The sequence below is a fragment of the Callorhinchus milii genome, unplaced genomic scaffold (genome assembly GCF_018977255.1).
Source record: "Callorhinchus milii isolate IMCB2004 unplaced genomic scaffold, IMCB_Cmil_1.0 Scaffold4, whole genome shotgun sequence".
NCBI lineage: Eukaryota > Metazoa > Chordata > Chondrichthyes > Chimaeriformes > Callorhinchidae > Callorhinchus > Callorhinchus milii.
The window spans coordinates 22394825-22400824 of NW_024704745.1; positions in this window are offsets into that span (position 1 = coordinate 22394825).

Genomic DNA, 6000 nt, shown 5'->3' on the forward strand with positions numbered 1-6000 from the left:
GTTAAAGATCTCCTGTATTACATTATTCAGAATTACATTCTGAATAATGTAATGCAGGAGATCTTTAACATGCACTTGAATGGACAGATGGGACCTCATTTTAATATTTCATTTGAAGGACGGCACCTTCACCAATACTATGTTCCCACAACATTGCACTAGAATGTCAGCCGATTACATGAGCTCAAAGTCCCAATTTGGGGTTTTAAACCCCAATCTTCTGACTCAGAAGCAAGATTGCTACTAACTCAGGCTGATACCCAAAGCCATGGCAATTTAGCCATAGGGACAATACAATTTACTTTTCATATAATGACAATCGTTGCATTGATGTCATTGGATCAGATGGGAGATAAGAGAACAAAATAAGTTCACAAAGTCTGAAGATTTTATGACAAGAATGCATAGAAGAGTGTTTTTGTTTTGTATGCTTTACAAACCTCTGCGGTTACATATCGTCTTGATCCAAGTTGATACATGATTTCATTAGTACCCATCAAGAGAGACTTAATCCTAATTGCTCCTTCTCCAATCTTTCATTAATGTCAACAGCCAGACTTACCCTCCCTGATAACATCCAGAGGGATGTTAAGTAAATTGAAGCCATTGGCACAGTTTTTTTAAAAATATATCAAGTGTTCATTTTCTGCAGAGTTTCATTTTGCTGCAATGTATTATACATAAATTTCTCACATTATGCCAAAACAGAATTCAAATGAAATATTTATACCCGTGGATGTAAAGCAGCAGTGAATTATTTAATTTCCTGTTTTTAAGTTACAATTGATTACAAACAATTTTCATACCTTTAATGTTGAGTTTAAGGCTGCTTTGCTGCTAGTTCCCAGCCTTCATTTCAAAGGCGAGAACATTTTAAAAAAAAGATGGCATTTTAAGTCAAACAGAAGCCTCTCAGACATTAATGATAGTTCTAGTTATACCACAGATATAACAGTCAGTGTTCAACATGGTTTTACTTATGAACCCAGGAACAACAACAGCTTGCATTTATATAGTGACCTTCATGCAGGATAGCTTCTCGGAGCACGGCAGGAAAAGGGCTAGAAGAGGACTGTGCTGAAAGGGGACAGGTTTAGCTTGATTTGAATTGTGAACCTTCACTGAATTGTGCGTTGCGAAAAACTAACACCCAATTTAGAAGTGAGCAGAACTCCCCCCACCCCCCACCAGTTAGATTTTTAAAATCTTATTAAGGGGCAGATGTATGTGTGACTCTTTAATAACATAATGATCTTTTGAAAACCACTGATTTACATCTAACCACCAACAAATAATGAAGGGTTAATGGGGGAGAGGGAGCAGATATGCCTGAAATAATCTGATCTGCGGCCAAAACGACTACCCTTCCCGGTTGATTTACAATCTATACTAAACATTTAGTGGCAATTTGCAAACGATTCCAATTCGCCACAAACCACAGGCTAATAGATATGAACAACTCCACCCTCCAAATCTACTCTACCAACAACAGATATAGTTGTGCGCCTTAAAAATATAAACAATCTAGAAAGTAGGGGCCTGAGATAATTTGTATGTCAGAGGTTTTGTGGTAGCTCACAGATAATCAGAATTCTCTTGCACCATTCACCCATGATCAAATAAGAGACAAACTACTTGAGAGTCAGATCACACACATAACCTTCAAACACATTTGCTACTCTGGGTTACATACTGTGCTTTACTTTTCCAATCATATATCTCATGTCCAAATGTTCATCAATTCCCTGGCAGTGTGAAGTGGAAGGATGTGCCTCTGCAGCCATATCACTACTAGACGTCCTGTTTCTCCCACTAGGCTCTACTACCCATCTTTTCCCTATCACTGTCTCCACATCCCCCAAATTCTGAATATTGATGGCAGTGCAGTTATTGCCTTGTGCCTTCTCATAGGATATTTGTTGCACTTTAAACAATAATATGTCATGGGTGACATACTGTTTGGATTAAACATTACTTAGACTCTTCTAAGAACTCTGGAAAATAGTGAATTCAAATTGAACTCAAACATTCACATGTTCTAGTGCTGTCAACATGACAGCCAATAAGCCCTGGGAGAACATAATAATGGCTCCACTTTAACTTTTTAAAGTGATATATATGGGACTTCCTCCTGACATGAAAGATGCTATATAAATATAAATTTGTATTGTAAATAAAAGTGTAAGTGGATTGAAAAAATTAAACCCAGAAAAAGACAGTAGAACAAGAGGACATAGATTTAGAGCTGCAAAAGGCAATTTCTGGACAGTTACCAAGACGTTCTTTTTACCCAAAGTTTGCCGGGAAGGGTGATTGAGTGCAGAACACTCAATTTGAGGCAAGAATAAAAATTACACTGTCCCTATAATGTGCCACACTTCATCTGCTCTATCCTGACATAAAATGAATCACTCGATAATAACAATCCTTCCATTTTCCTTGCACTTGATATAGCGCTTCACAGAATAAACTGTAAAATGAATTGATTTTATATTTTGAGGGTGAAACAATGAAACCAAACATGCAAAACTGCTGAGATGAGTAAAGTCTTCCTGTCTCAGAAATCTCACGTACAATAATTTCCTGAGAATTTTAGCCGCTCCAATAAAGCAATAAAACAAAATCACTGGGATTCCTTTTGAAAAAAAAGCATTTTCACAACACAACTAAGATACAGTAACAAATTATAAAATAATTATAAAAGCATCAAACTGTGTCCGTGCTAATCAAAGAGGAGCGGTCACATTTTCTTGAGGAAATTGGCAAAAGATTCTTGTCACACATTTAAGCAGTAAAGTTAGAATAAAATGAATAGAACACCCAAAGTGATATTTTACTTGATTTAGGTCTCTCCCAAGATGATTATCAGTTTTCAGTATTGGGCTCATGAAGCATGAATCCTTCATATTATTGATGAAGTATTTATTAATTCAAGCAGATTAAGACACATTCACACAAGCCAAGTCTTTGACACAAGTAGATTAATTTGTTTTATTAATCTCCTAACCTTCCAAATGTTTCCTTAGATAAGATTTTTAAAAATTTTTAGTTCATTTTTAAAATACTATTCTCAGAAGGAAAGCTTTGTTAACTGCACTTTGAGATTACTGTGTGCAAAAATATATATGAGACGATCTCATCACAGAGACCATTGTTAAATCCCCTTGTCTAATGATTCATTGAAAGAACTTTGATAAGTGGAATCATTACTTGATGGTGTGTGTAAAAACGCCCACATCGTTTTGAAGGATTGATCCTAAAGGTTCTAAATTGTCTCCATTTATTAGGGTGATGTTGAAAGTATATTTTTATTGCAGGATAGCTTGGTTGTTTCTAGCTGTTTTGAAGCTTGCTTAGTTCCTCTGAGGAATAAGAAAAATCCCTGAAGACAAGTCAAGTACCACAATTTAAATACAATGTAAGTTAAATATCTTGTGCAAGTTAAATATCTTCCATTTTGTAAATGAAATGATATCTCTTTTGTAAATGAAAAGCATCAGCTTGAAGGAAAATAGAGAAAAATCATTCAAGGGCTAGAGTGAACTAACAATACAAAGAAAAGTCAGCTGGTGCATTGGTATAATTAATGTCAAACAATTAGTTAGAAGCTATGTTGCCCTTCATTTCAAAATTAGAACTGTATAATCTGTGTAACCTTGCTGTATTTTTCCGACAGGCACCTTTGAACCATGTTTACCTTAGATGAAGAAAATATTGCCAAATAATTGTCGCATTACTAAAGTGAAATTCATTGTCGGAAAATGTGAAACAAGGTAATCTGCCTGAAATTCACCTGTAGCTGGAGAATGATACTGCTTTTCACCTGCATAAAGCAGTATATCATACCTTAATGATAGTTATATGTTTTACATCCAACATAAAACAAAGTCAGTACCTTTGACACTTTCCTGTCTGAAATAATCCATTCTAAGGGCTTCAGTGATTTACTAATTGTATTACAAAGGATCCTCCATTGGTGGAAGGGGATTATCAGATCAAGGTTACTGCTACTACAATTGCTTACAAAGTTGCAGCAGAGTTCTATAAACCCTCCTCACCTGAATGGTCAAAAGTCACCGAGTGTCACTTCTTCCTTTTGTCACATTATCTTATTAAAAGTCATGTTTAAATCGGTCACAGTATAATAATAATAATAATCCTTGCATTTGATATAGCGCTTTTCACGTCTTCTAGACATCTCAAAGCACTTCACAGAATAGACTGTAAAGTGAATTGACTGTATATTTTGTGGGCGAAATGCGGCAGCCAATTGCGCACAGCAGTGTTCCACAAACATTCATGGATTGAAATGACCAATTCATTATTGTTTTTTTTTGAGGGATTATTATCAGACGTGTGGAGCAAGGAAACGTGCCCAAGATTTCATCCTGTTGGGAATCGAATCCAGGTCCCTCACTTGCAAAGTGTGCTCTAACCACTGAGCTAGAGGACCCCACTGTATTGAAAACAAAAACAGAAGTCACTGGGAACACTCAGCAGGTCAGGCAGCATCTATGGAGAAAGGAAAGTGAGTCAACGTTTTGGGTCCACAACCCTTCGTCAAAACTATTGAGTTTATTTTCTCTTGTAATGTTTCCTACAAAATTAGGTTGAGGGAATTTAATATGTTGGGAGAACTCTAGTGTGTAAAAAGAAAGGTCACATAAATCCTCTGAACTCGTGTAACCCTGATTGGTAAAACATTTAATTCAGATTGTTATGTTTTTTAAACACTGCAGAAAAGCATTTTTCAAGTGAAGGCTAAATTTAAGAATTATCCAGCCTTACATTTTAAGTTATCATAATGATGTATGATAACTTTCACCCACAAAATATATAGTCAATTCACTTCACAGTATATTCTGTGAAGCACTCAAAGACATGATAAGATGCTATATCAAATGCAAGAATTATTATTATTATTATTATTATTATCCTTGCATTTAATTATATTGTCTTAAGGCTAAGACAATGAGAATTCTGGGCTCTACTGTCTTGGGTAAGAATTTCACCAAGGATCATCTTTCTCTAACATCAAAAACATCTATCCAAATAACAACAAGTGTCCTCTCCTCACTAGAGCATGCATTTTTATAGAGCAATGCCACAGCCAGGACTTACAATTATGTAACATAAGAATTTAAAATCCTTGTCATTGCTTTCAAAGACCATATCAGCGCCTTGGGACGTCCTCCCGACGTGAAAGGCACTCAATAAATGGAATCTTGTTGTTGTTGTCTCAAGACCCTCCTCTTTGACCGCGCCTTCAGTTTTGCCCTTCTACCCCTAAGCTCGATGACCCCTCCTGATCCCAAGCCCCAGCTCTGGACCAAATCCCTGACTGTCCAGCATTTTGGGACATCCTCCCGATGTGAAAGGTTTTATACGAATGTAATTTGTTATTGTTTTTCCTATTAAAACAATAGGAAAGTCTCCCAAGAGATTTGAATGCACTTAAGGAGCTAAACTCAGCATGTAATATCAGCAGGAATCTATATAAGACCATTTTAATTCTAACTCTCAATATTTACTCACTGAGCCATAGGGTACTGAATCAGGATTTAATTATATCTATCACATAAAGTGGTAACTGTACCTGATGGATTAGGAAACTAGTCATTCAGAACTATCATGTTTAAAGAGCATATGTCACTAGAGGCAAAGATGAACCTGAATCTCAGATGCTTGCATGGTTGGGCTCTCCAAAAGGCCATTGATGACTTAAAGAAGTCTGCTCTTCAAAGAGAAAAGGGCAACAGGACAATAAAAATGCCCGAGGGAGTAAATAAAAACAAAACATATTATAATATAGCTTATAACAAATCAATTCTGAAAACATTACATTAACACAATGGGTTTATAGTAAACTCTGTCCTGAGAAATTAACTTTGCCTCAGCTTTACCTCAATCCCGATGATTTGTGATGATTCAGTTTGTCAGTCAAGGAGCTCTTCTTGTTCATCTCTCCACTGCATATTCTACTCCTGCTAAGCAAGCAGT